Source organism: Terrapene carolina, unplaced genomic scaffold, assembly GCF_002925995.2.
Source record: "Terrapene carolina triunguis isolate 2854851 unplaced genomic scaffold, T_m_triunguis-2.0 Scaffold111, whole genome shotgun sequence".
Lineage (NCBI taxonomy): Eukaryota > Metazoa > Chordata > Testudines > Emydidae > Terrapene > Terrapene triunguis.
The window spans coordinates 19,827,547-19,841,661 of NW_020664462.1; positions in this window are offsets into that span (position 1 = coordinate 19,827,547).

Consider the following 14,115-nt stretch of genomic DNA (forward strand, 5'->3'; position numbering starts at 1 on the left):
CCCCCTCCCCCAGCCCCGGAGTGCCGGGAGGGAGAGCACGCAGTGCCGGCACAGCTCTGGGAAGATGGGTAGCATGGCCCCAGTCCCCGGAGCCCAGTGGCACTGCTGAAGCAGGGCCCTGGGGGCTGAGTGTGGGCAAGGCCACCCCTGGCTGTTTGGGGAGGCCTGGCCTCCCCTACCCACCGCCCATGCCGCCGACGCACTCCAACCTGGAGTAGACAGGAGATACTGGATCTTCTGGTCCTGTGGGGAGAAGAGGCTGTGCAAACACAGCTACGGACCAGCCATAGAAATGTGGCCATCTCTGAGCAGCTTGCACAGAGGATGCAGGAGAAGGGGGTATGACAGGGATCAGCAACAGTGCTGCGCGAAAGTGAAGGAACTGTGGCAGGCATATCAGAAGACCAGAGAGACCAACAGTTGATCCAGCACCAAGCCATACACCTGTTGCTTTTACAAAGAGCTGCATGCCATACTTGGGGGAGACCCCACCACCACCACCCTGCACAACACCATAGTTACCCCCAAGGATCCCAAGTCACAGGCACCTGGTTTGAACAGTGAGATGGAAGTGGAGGAGGATGGGAGACGTGACTAGGGAGACATGAAAAGCAGTTTGTTTATATACAGAGGGATGTCCTTTGAATCCTCCTGAGAGATCTCAGGAAACTTCCATGGAGGTACAGTGCAATCCTGTCCTGAAGGTTTCTAGGGAAAGTGTCCTTATTTCTTCCACAACGGTAGGACACTTTCCCACACCTGTCAGCAAAAACTTCAGCAGGCACCATGCAGTAAACGGGCTAGCGGCATATGGGCCCAGGCAGCTTCGAGACACCAGCAGCAGTTGTGCTCTCTCAACCTTTGTTACTCTCAAGAGTGAGATATCACATAAAATCACCACTGCCTGTGGAAAATGGTGCCAGTATCCAGTGCCATTGCCCTACACCCATAGCTTCATGCAACCGAGCAATTCCTTCATCATTTCCCTCACCCCTGGTGGGCCATACTTACCGTGGCTGGAGTGGTAAGTGGCGCTGTGCACAAGCACTCCCAAGCAGAAGCGTCAATAAGCATGTCTTGTTTAAAATTTTAGAGGCACAAGAAAAGGGAGTGCTGAATCTTAACTTTTGCTTTCACTTGTGACTATACCGACAATGGTACCTCTATGCATTTTATCTGTAGCTGGTGCCATTGCAGCCCTGAGGTGTTTCCCCCTCCACACCCACGGAACACCTGACCATGATAAGGAGAAGGAAGCAAACAATACAGAAGGATATGTTTGGTGAGATCCTGCAAGCCAGTGCTGCATTGGACCATGAGCAGAGAGTCTGAAGAGTGAATGTTGCAGGCTGTATGGAGAAGGAAAGAGTGGACAAGAGAAAGGCCCAGGCGTCAGAGAGGGGATTGCACCAGGACGTAACGGGGCTTCTCTGGCAGCAAACACAGATGCTGCAGACTCTTGTGGATCTACAGGTTCAACAATCCCAGGCTCACCTCCTTTTGCAGTCCGTAGAGAACTCCAACATAGCACCCACTTTCGCCCCTCCTCAGCATTCCACATGGCATCAAGAGTCGCATTCCCTACCCCTTCCACTCCACACTGGGGGACATTTAGGACAACCCTAGCTTCACATACACTAATCTGTGAGAGCCATGGTTGATGTATGTGCGGCTAAAGTGGACATGACTGTTCCTTTCCCTTCTTTAAACTCTGTTCTATACATTTATTAAGGCTTTAATGTATTTGCTTTTAACTTGCTCAGAATTTTTTTAAGTGTTTCTGTTACTCAGTAAAAGACTATTGTTTGGAAAATAACTAATCTTTATAAGTTCCCAACATATGCTGCAGAATACCTAGCGGTAGTGAAAGCACCCACCTAGTTGTTATTGTACTGTGTGACACAACTCATGGGACCAGTGACAAACACAATGTAATCATCATACAATGTACAGCAATACCAGAAAATTAATAGGTGCATTGACAGTGTCATATTCATAGATGTTTACTAAGCACCACACAGTTTGTAAAAGGCCCCCAAACAGCAGGGCCAGGTAGAGCACAGTACACCACAACGTATTACTCTGGCTCTCTGTTAAAGTGCTCTTTCACAGCCTCCCTGAGCTGTAGGGCTCCGCACTGAACTCTTCTGATAGCCCTTGTGTCTGGCTGTTCAACCTCCACCCTGGCAGGAACTTTCCCCCCTTTTCTTCACAGATATTATGCAGCCTGAGGCAGGCTGTTATAACCATTAGGATATTTTTCTCAATGAGATCCAAACTTGTAATTAAACACACCAGCGCCCTTCCAGCCTACCAAAAGCACATTCGACTGTCATTCTGCACCTGCTGAGCTGATAGTTGAATCTTGCCTTGATGTTGTCAAGGTGGCCAGTGTACGGCTTCAGAGCCAGGGAAGTAAAGGGTGACTCTCCCAGCACCACTACTGGCATTTCAGCATTGCCACTGGTATACCTCCAATTGGGAAAGAAAGTCCCTGCTTGTAACTTTCTGAAAAGTCCTGTGTTCTTAAAGATATGAGCATCATGCACCTTCTGTGACCAGCCACCATTGATGTCAGTGAAGCATCTCTGGGGATCTATCAGCGCTTGCAAAACCAGAGAAAAACAGTCCTTTCTGTTGATGTACTCTCTGCCAAGGTGGTCTGGTGCCAAAATACAGATATCGCTCCAATGCAGTTCAGGGACCCCATAGCTGAAAAGCCATACATTATGTCCTGCACATTGCTGAGAGTCACTGTCCTGAATAGCAAGAAGGGACTAACGGACCTGCACACTTGCATGAGAATGGCTCCCACAGTAGATTTTCCAACTCCAAATGATTTCCCACTGATAGCTCAGTACAGCTCTCATTCTGGTGTCGCTGCACTGGAGGGCTGGGGAGAACTCGTCACACAGATCCATGAATGTGACCTGGCGTATCCAAAAATTATGCAGCCACTGCTCGTCATCCCAAGTCTGCATGATGATGCGATCCGACCAGGCAATGCTCATTTCTTGGGTCCAGAAGTGGGCACTCCACTGTTTGCAGCTGCTCCACGAACTTCACCAACAATCTTGAATTGGTTCTCACTATGTCCCACTGCAATCTGCCCTCCAGGAAATGGTCATGTTCCGTGTGGCTCTGCAAATACCAGAGGATTCTGATTTCTGAGCTCACAACGTTCATGACAATAGTGCAAAGCTATGCAGGCTCCATGCTTCTGTCAGAAATGGCAGACAGCAACAAGTCCCACATGGGGTCATGGGATTTTTGAAATAAGTACAAAAATTATGGGATAGAGATGGCATTATGGGGTGGAGAAAGTTGCATGATAGAAACTTGACCGTGCAGTCCCAGTCACCCCAGCACAACTCATTTCTGCCCCACCGTGCAGTGCCAAATTTCCCCAAAAATAGTATGCTGGATGGTGGTGAGTTGCACACTGGGATATCTACTCATGGTGCACTGCATTGTGCATCGAAACAGGAACTCCTGGTGAGTATACACGGTGCTGATACAAGGAGGCAGTATGCATGCGCACAAGTGCTATCCTAACTGCGGCAGCTTTATGCCAATGTAACTTGCATTGGCAAAAGTTTGTAGTGTAGACATGAATCATAGAATATCAGGGTTGGAAGGGACCTCAGGAGATCATCTAGTCCAACCCCCTGCTCAAAGCAGGACCAATCCCCAACTAAATCATCCCAGCCAGGGCTTTGTCAAACCTGTCCTTAAAAACCTCTAAGTACCACTGAGAACAGTCTAGATCCATCCTCTTTCGAACCCCCTTTCAGGTAGTTGAAAGCAGCTATCAAATCCCCCCTCATTCTTCTCTTCTACAGACTAAATAATCCCAGTTCCCTCAGCCTCTCCTCATAAGTCATGTGCTCTAGCCTCCTAATCATTTTTGTTGCCCTCCACTGGACTCTTTCCAATTTTTCCACATCCTTCTTGTAGTGTGGGGCCCAAAATTGGACACACTACTCCAGATGAGGCCTCACCAAAGTCGAATAGAGGGGAATGATCACGTCCCTTGATCTGCTGGCAACGTCCCTACTTATACAGCCCAAAATGCCGTTAGCCTTCTTGGCAACAAGGGCACACTGTCGACTCATATCCAGCTTCTCATCCACTGTAACCCCTAGGTCCTTTTTTGCAGAACTGCTGCCTAGCCATTGGGTCCCTAGTCTGCAGCCATGCATGGGATTCTTCCGTCCTAAGTGCAGGACTCTGCTCTTGTCCTTGTTGAACCTCATCAGATTTCTTTTGGCCCAATCCTCTAATTTGTCTAGGTCCCTCTGTATCCTATCCTACCCTCCAGAGTATCTACCACTCGTCCCAGTTTAGTGTCATCTGCAAACTTGCTGAGGGTGCAGTCCACGCCATCCTCCAGATTATTAAACAAAACCGGCCCAAGGACCGACCCTTGGGGCACTCTACTTGATACCGACTGCCAACTAGACATGGAGCCATTGATCATTATCTATTGAGCCTGATGATCTAATCAGCTTTCTATCCACTTTATAGTCCATTCATCCAGGCCATACTTCTTTAACTTGCTGGGAAGAATACTGTGGGAGACTGTATCAAAAGCTTCGCTAATGTCAAGGAATAACACGTCCACTGCTTTCCCCTCATCCACAGAGCCAGTTATCTTGTCATAGAAGTCAATTAGGTTAGTCAGGCATGACTTGCCCTTGGTGACTCCATGCTGACTGTTCCTGATCACTTTCCTCTCCTTGAAGTGCTTCAGAATTGATTCCTTGAGGACTTGCTCCATGATGCCCTTAGTTTACCCTAAAAAGGTATGTTGAGATAGCTATGTGGGTCAGGAGTGTGAAAAAAATCACCCCCATGACCAACATAGTTGTGCCTACACCAAGGGTTAGATTGGCATAACTATGTCAACTGAAGAATGCTTCCAATGACATAGCTAACTTCGTTTGGGGGAGGTGGCAGAAAAATTCCCTCCATCAGAGTATGCTGTGTCTACCCTAGAGAGTCATGCTGAAATAGCTATGCCAATATAGTCTCTGTAGTGTAGATGTACACTGAGATAAAGACTACCTATGCCTTGTCTCCTCTAGGATTTTATATCAAGATAGCTAACTTGGGTTACGTATTTATGTGTAACTTGAGTTAGCTATCTTAGGCTTTGTCTACACTGCCAATTGAATGACAAAACTTCTGTTGGTCACAAGTGCGTAAAGAAGCCCTCTCCTCCTCCCCGCCCCCCCCGGCAGGAGTGCTCTCCTGTCGACAACGTGAACCCCGCTCGTAGGGGGTGGAAGTATTTTGTTGGCAAAGGTACCGACAAACAGCGTTTACACTGCCCAACTTTTAGCAACACAGTCATGTTACTAAAAGCTGTGAAGTGTAGACAAAGCCTCAGTCATCTCTCTTCACAGTCAAGACATAGTCTAAGGCCAGATTTACACTAAAAACTTTTGCCGATATAATGTCACTTAGGGTCTGATTTTTAAATGATATTTCTAAAAAAGAAAAAGCCTTAGTTGAGATGCAGTTATACTGGCAAAAAAAATTGCTTTTGTTGGTAGCTTCTTTGTTCAGGGAACTGGTATAAACAATACTGGCAAAAGCACACCTTTGCTGGTAGAAGTTGTGTCTACACCAGAGGGAGTTGTCAGTATAGTTATAACAGTACACCTTTTCTAGTGTTGGCTAAACCTAAGTGTGTGAAGGATTGGGACCTAAAAGTTTTATCAGTGAGGGGAAGAAATTGGCTCAGGACTAGGAGAATGCAGGGAAAGAAGACTGTCTGGAGATAACTTTTGTAAAACGCATGCAAAACAATGGTAGTTTATATTTATCCCCGAGAGCCCTTACAATGCATATGAATAAAGAATTAAGGGAGAAGAAATGAATTTAATATAATCTAGATCAGTGATCTCCAACCTTTTTATGCCCAAGATCACTTTTTGAATTTAAAGGCAATCCAGGATCTACCCCATCCCTTCCATGAGGCCCCTCCCCACTCACTCCATCCCCCCTTCTCTCCATCACTCTCTCTCTCCCATCCTCACTCACTTTCACCGGGCTAGGGTAGAGGTTGGGGTTTGGGTGCAGATTCTGCTCTGGGGTCGAGAGGTTTGCAGTGTGTTCGCAGGCTCCGAACTGAGCCTGGGGCAGGGGGTTGGGGTGCAGGAGGGAGAGAGGGGTGCAAGCTCTGAGAGGGAGTTTGGGTGCAGGAGGGGACTCCAGGCTGGGGCAGAGTGTCAGGGTGCAGGAGGGAATACAGGGTGCTGGCTCTGGGAGGGGGTTCAGGGCTGGGGCTTGGGGTGCAGGAGTGGGTTTGGGGTAAAGGAGGGCATATGGGGTGCTGGCTCCGGGAGGGGCCTCAGGGCTGGTTTGGGGTGTTGGTTCTGGGAGGGGGCTCAGGGCTGCAGGTGGAGGAGGCAGTTCAAGGTGCTGGCTCGGGAGGGGGCTCAGGGCTGGGGTGCGGCCTCCTGCCGGGCAGCACTTACCTCCGGCAGCTCCCGGTCGACAGTGCAGTGTGGCTGCTGCTAAGGCAGGATCCCTGCCCATCCTGGCCTCACACAGCTCCCAGAAGAGACCAACACACCCCTGCAGTCCCTGGTGCGGGGGCAGGCGGCACGTGGTTCCACGTGCTGCCCCTCTCTGCAAGCACTGCTCCTGCGGCTCCCATTGGCCACAGCTCCCCGTTCCTGGCCAATGGGAGCTGCGGGGGTAGTGCTTGCAGGCAGGAGCAGTGCACGGAGGGAGACTCCTGCCCTCCTGCCCCCAGGGCCTCTTCTGGGAGCGGCATGGGCCGGGGCAGGCAGGGAGCCTGTCTTACGGCAGCTCCGCTGTACAACCAGAGATGGCAATTGATTGGGAGATCCTCTAAGATCGACCAGTCGATCGCGATCGACCGGTTGGTCACCACTGATCTAGGTATACCTTTGTACACCTATGGTACCTGAGTAGCTAAAACTATGCCTTTCTTCTAAGCGCCTTACCAAATTTATTAATAGATTGATCAATTTATAAAATGCTCCAGTGAAGCAGACAGGAGATTTGTGTAAGGCCGGCAGGATTTGGCACAAATAGTGACAAATCAGAGATTGTTCTTAGAAAAAGCACCAAAAATAATTAGAGGCCTGGAGGGACTGATTTATAAGGAAAGATTAAAAAAAAAAAAGAATTTTTTTAGCTTGCTAAGCAACAACTAAGGGTGGCCCAGATAACTACCCACAATTATTTAAAAGGTGTGTGCATTAAGGTAGTAAACAGTAAATTAGATTGGTAGAAGGGGATATAACTAGGAATAAAGGGATAAAATTAAGAATGGGAGATTTTAAGATGAATATCAGAAAAAAGCTTACAAAGGAGACCACTATTAGACTGTAGAACAGTCTCCTAAGGGAAGGGGTGGAGTCCCCAAAATTTGAAACATTAAAACCAAACCAGACAAAAGTACTCAAGAATATGTTGTAAGTTTAGGAAATAATCCTACACTGCTATTGGTTAAACACTCTTGTCTAGCACTGGTTACACAAGTGGTGAGTTGTGGTTTATTTTCTGCTAAACTGCTTTGTTTACCTCTGGCTACTGCCTGGTGTTCTCTCCATGGCTTGGAGCACCAGCCTTACCAAATAGGTTGTGTGACGGGTTGAATCACAGAAACCCCCTTGGGAGCTGCCACCCGATGTGCCAAGACTACCCTTGCTTCTGTTTTCCCTGCCAGCTTAGGACTCCAGCACCCCGTCTTGCTGAGCGAGACACTTCAGTCTGGCTCCAGACACAGACTCAGGGTCTGAATCACTTGTCCCCAAGCTGCAAGTTTACCCAAAAACAGCTCACAGGAGTGTGCTTGTCTTTAGCACTCAGATGCCCAACTCCCAATGGGGTCTAAACCCAGATAAATCCGTTTTACCCTGCATAAAGCTTATGCAGGGCAAACTCATAAATTGTTCGCCCTCTATAACACAGATAGAGAGATATGCACAACTGTTTGCTCCCCCAGGTATTAATACATACTCTGAGTAAATTACTAAATAAAAAGTAATTTTATTAAATACAGACAGTAGGATTCAAGTGGTTCCAAGTAGTAACAGACAGAACAAAGTAAGTCACAAGCAAAATAAAATAAAATGCGCAAATCTATGCCTAATCAAACTAAATACAGATAAGTTCCTCACCAGTTCCAGAATGCTCCCTTTCACAGGCTAATCTCCCTTTAGCCTGGGTCCAGCAATCTCTCACAACCCCTGTAGCTACTGTCTTTTGTTTCGGTTTCCTTCAAGCATCCTGGGGGGGGTGGAGAGGCTCCTTCTTTAGCCAGCTGAAGACAAAATGGAGGGGTCTCCCCCAGGGTTAAATAGACTCTCTCTTGTGGGAGGAGACCCCCCTCTTCCCTCCTATGCAAAGTCCAGCTCCAAGATGGAGTTCTGGAGTCACCTGGGCAAGTCACATGTCCCTGCATGACTCAGTCTTTACAGGCTGAAGCCATTGCCCACATGGAATCTTGCATGTCTCCAGGAAGACTTCTTATGTGGATTGGAGCATTCCAAGATGCATTGTTCCCTGACCAGGTACTTAACCTGGCGAATTCCTTCCTAAAGAAGCTGACCAAATGTCTCCCAAAGCTTACTTAGAAACCAAGCAAGCATACAGCCCATATTCTTAACCTCAAGTAGAAAATGATATATATATGTACAAATAGGATGAATAGATATAGTAGACCATAACCTTTACGGAGATATGTTACCTGGCACAGGCAGCACAAAACATATTCCAGTTATGTCATACATACATTTATAAGCACCCCCTCCCCATAAAGCCTTATGGGGTACACTGTCACAGGTTGAGCCTCTCCAAACACAAAATCACTGGACAGCAACCCCATCTCACTGCTTCAGATTAATCTCTACTGGCTGAGCGAAGTGAGGTATTGCTCTCAGCTTGATGGTATTTCTTGGTTGTGTATCTGGATGTAATGCAATAACTTTTGAATACCACATCCAATCAGTTCCAAAATGTGTTGCTGCTTAGCAAGCTATGAAAATGTTGCTCTTTTAATTTTCCTTTATAAATCAGTCCCTCCAGGTACCTAATTATTTTGTTGCTTTCCTTTGAATTCCTCTGATTTGTCACTACTTGGGCCAAGGGAATGCTCTAGACATCAGTGGGCAGAACCTTATTCATTTTGGTGAAAATCAGAAAACTGGTGGGAGGAAACGGGACACACACAGAGCCCCTGGCATTTGCTTAGCTGACGCAGGTCTGCAATTGTCTATAGACTAAGGCTATGTCTAAACTATGTGGATATTCCACCTCCCCTGAGCGACATAAATTATGCTGGCATAAGTGGTAGTGTGCTCCTGCTGCTTGTTGGGGGTGGATTAATTATGTCGGCGGGAGAGCTCTCTCCCATCTGCATAGAGCGGCTACATGAGAGACCTTACAGTGGTGCATCAGTACAGCTGTGCCACGGTACGCTCTCTAGTGTAGACATAGCCTAAGGACCTGGCTGTTAATTATGGCAGTCATTAACACTTTCAAGCATAACAAGACCCCCCGTCCCATATCAGCCCTGCCCAGCTTCCCAACAGAGCGTAACATGTTGACACCCTGAATGATTTATCTCCCAAACAGAAAGCAAAGAAATAAGAATAGTGGGGGAGAAGCGGGAAGAGGGGGCATAGGTGGAAGGAGGTAATAGGGGAACGCAGAGTCCCTGGCATGGAGGAAATGAGGGAACGGGAGGGTATAGAGAACCCCTAGTGGGCGTCGGAGAGGATGAGGGAGCCTAGTATGGATGGAAGAGGGAATGGGGGACACACATGGTGGACTCACAGCACCACTGTTGTGTGGAAGAGAGTGGAATGGGGGATACACCGATCCCAAGATGTGAGGGAGGGTGTGAGAGAGAGTGCCTGAAATAGAGTGGGATAGGAAGGTGGGCACACAAGGATCATATGGAGGGATTCAAGGAGCCCCCATGTGTGCAATAAGCTCAGACTACAGAAGCTACAGTCTGTGTGACCTTCTAGTTATGTTCTTTAACTTTCAGTGAAAGTATGGAGTATGGTATGGACTATGGTATGGAAGGAGGAGGACATGAGCTAATTCACCACGCAGGGCATGAAATTTTTCAAAGCCCTGAGCAATGTATCTAGTTTGACCTACATTTTAAGAGTAGACCAGGCCTTATTTCAGAATGAGAGCCCTAGGTTGTGAGGTAATTTAAATAGATTTTTTTAGTGACCTAAATTCTAATCAAAATAGGGCACTGTTAATCCAAAACAAGTGTTTCTGCATACGTAGCTACACTGGCTTACTTTAAAATGTGATTTTAAACTGTTTTAGTCAAACTAACGGCAAACACTGTGTGAACACATTTCAAATTAAACCAGAGTTATTGCAGTTTAGCTTAAGTTGTTTAGGAATAAGGTTAAACTAAATTGAAATAAACTACTTTAAAACTGAAATAAGAATGTCCACACATAGGACAATGGTTTAATTACACTGGTGCACGTTTATGGGTAGGTCAGGCCGTAGGCTATGTCTTCACTAGAAATCCTTCAGTGGCAGTAGCATTTCAGTTTAGGCACTTACTGGTGCAACAGGAGGAGTTCTCCTATCAGTGTTGTTAATCCACCTCCCTGAGAGGTACCATAGCTAGATCGATGGAAGAATTCTTCTGTCGACCTAGCGCTGTCTGCACTGGGGGTGAGGTCGGCTTAATTACATTGCTCAGGGGTGTGGATTTTTCATAGCCCTGAACAACGTAGCTGAGTAGACCCATCTTTTTAGTGTAGACCAGGCCTTAGTGTCATGCTTAAAGCAGATGCACTTTTAAAATCATATATCCAGCTGAAACTTCATGTAAAGGGAGGATCCAGATCATCTTCATTCATCTCCCAGGGACCCAGCCCTCTTTGCTCGTACAGATGGTTGCACTGGCTGGTGCGTTGTTGCTTATTTTCTTAATCTTAAAGCCAAATTTCTTCCTTTTCTTTTGCACATTTAAAGCCAAATTCTGCCCTCAGATGCGCATTTGAGACTCCTGTTGGAAACAATGGGAGCCACAAATGTGCATCCCAGGGTGGACTTAAATCGTTAGTGCTTTAGAAGGTCTCTCTTGTGGATATGAAAATGGCACTGCTGTCTAAACTGTAATGTTGACTCAGTGGGGATGTTGTAACTCAGGATTTCTTTTAAACTAATATGTTTTCTGAAAGCTCATTTTGAAAAAGTTTTATTAAATTTACCTCTGGGGGGAAAAATGATACACAGCTATATATGAACAGGTATCAAGGGGCAGGCCCAAACCCATTATGTGAACCAAAATCTGTATCTATTTCTCTCCCTATCTTGCAGTCTGTAGGCCCTAATCTCTCCTATATGGGTTGTTACCATGTAGGAAGGTGAGATGAAATTTACAAGATTTCGTTAATATTGCTGCATTGGGGCAGGATGTGTCCCTCACCCCTACTGAAGTTATTGAAATTCAGGCCATTAACCCAGCAGTTCTCAGTACTGGAGCCATACTTCCAAAGGCTCTTCTGACCACACTTGCCAAGTAAGGCAAGGCAAGCTACTGGGGGTGTGGTCAGTCGCCCGTAATATATGTCACCTTGCCACATGGTTTGGGGAGCAAAAGCATGCACCAGGCAGCAGCCAGTCCCCTCCCCCCTACTCCCTCCCTAATCTGGAGCCACCATTGCAGGGTTTTTGTGGGATCTAGAAAGAAGGTGAAGGATGCCATGGCAGTAGCCCTCAATTCCTTAGTGCCTCCCCTGAGCAGATCTGTGGGCAGATTCTTCTCATAGAAACAGAGATCAGCATAGCACCCAGGTTCAATACTCCCTGTATTGGCATTTAGGACTGAGGTGCATTGTCAGAGCTGTGTGAGGGAAGGTTGGCAGCCATGCCTGGCTCTAGCAAGGGCTGTCAGTCTCTTCTACTCCTGAGCACAACAATTTTCTCAGCCAGGTATCAGACACTAATGGAGAGGTCTTGTGGCATCTGTTCACATTTTGCCTGTGACAAGTGACTGGCTAACTACCCCTCTGATTACTTAAGCTGTCACTTTCCAGTCACTTACAAGAGGAGGAAAAAACTTTCTTTGCTTCAGGCTGTTGTTTTTTTCCAGAGATGAGTAAGGAGACCTGAATAGGTTGTTTGTTTATGAATTAAAGCAGGAAGGGAGACTTTTTTTATGTCGTATGAAAGCACAAAATAGATTTTGCAAAACAAATAATCACTATTATGCATAGTTTATATGTCCTAACTGAAATAGCCTTTTTGTACGTTATAGTTATTCCTCTCATGGACTTTTTTTTTTTTAAATCAGGGATCACGTCATAAAGTTGATGAAATGTAGAGAAAATACTGTACTGTCTGGTGTATATTTACTGTGGATAAGTTTGTGGAAAGAGTGCTAGAAAAGAGTCATCTGTAAAATGCAAAAGGCAAATTACCATTGTGTATCTTGCATGCAATGTAGTTGTAGTCATGTCAATCCCAAGATATTAGAGAGACAAAGTGGGTAAGGTAATGTCTTTTACTGGACCAATTTCTGTTGGTGAGAGACAAGCTTTCGAGCCACGCAGACCTCTCTTCTTCAGGTCTGGGAAAGATACTCCAAGTGTCAGAGCAAAATGCAAGGTGGAACAGATTATTTACCATAACTAGTTAGCACATATTGTAAGGGACCATTCAAAGTAGAATGACCCGTGAACACCGCTGCAATTATAGGACAAAAAGAGAGGGTTAGTGGGTTACAGACTGTTGTAATAAGCCATAAATCCTGTGTTTCTGTTCAGGCCATGATTTTTAGTGTCATGGTTTTTAGTGATTTTGAGCAGAGTAATTAATTTAAGCTCCCAGGCTTGTCTTTTGAAAGTTTTGTGCAGGTTTCCTTTCAGGATGAGGACTGTTGGTCAGATATACAGTATTGCCAAGCCCAAATGTTCAAAAATCACAGGTCAGACTCACCAAAAGTCATGTGATTATAAAACGAATAGATTTGGTGTTCTTTTTATTTGCCTTTTTGAGCCTTTAGGGTGCACTGGGGTCACATTTGGAAGCTTTCTCCACTGCCACGAGAGCTAGAAACTTCCTTTTTCTTTAAGAATGAAGGCTGAAATCATCACATATCCACTTGACTCCAGGAGCTGGTGCTTTAAGGAAAACAATAATTATCATGAGACTTGTGACAAAATAATGCGAGTTGGCAACACTGGATATAGAGTGATCACTTTGTGAAAAGTGTTCACCCACAGATAGTGTTAACCACCAGATAGTGATCAAACCAGCAGACGAAGGGGGTACCATTGCAGTCCAATTCCTCAACTGTGATGACAACAATAATGAAGCCAACTGACAACTCTCTGACACCACCTAGTATAAAAAATTCAAAGGAGGTCCCTCACCACAATTTACCCAGGAACTAAATGGTATCATCAAATCCTTCTCCAAATAACTCCAAGAGAAACTCTACAAACTCCTCCCCCACCAACCCATCCCTGGGACCTTTACATGCTTCCAAGATTCATAAACAAATGAACCCACATAGAACCCATCATATCTGGCCTTAGAAACCATCCTCAAACCACTCACCAGGGCCGGCTCCAGGGTTTTGGCCGCCCCAAGCAGCCAAAAAAAAAAAAAAAAAAAAAAGCCCTGATCGCGATCTGCAGCGGCAATTCGGCGAAAGGTCCTTCACTCCGAGCGGGAGTGAGGGATCCTCTGCCGAATTGCTGCCAAATAGCTGGACCTGCCGCCCCTCTCCAGAGTGGCCGCCCCAAGCACCTGCTTGCCAAGCTGGTGCCTGGAGCCGGCCCTGCCACTCACTACACAAAGAGCCAGTATCCTTAAAGGAAACCTGCACAACACTATCAAAAGATGGACTTGGAGCTTAAATTCGTTACTCTGCTAGACACTAAATTCATGGAGTGAACAGAGATACTAGATTTATGCCTTGTTACAACAACCCGGCTGTAACCCAATAACCCCCCTCTTTTTGTCCTATGACTGCAGAGGTGTTAATGGACCACTCTACCTTGAATGGTCCATTACAATATGTGCTAACTACTTATGCTAAAACAATCTGTTCCACCTTGCATTTTGCTGGGAGTACCTTTC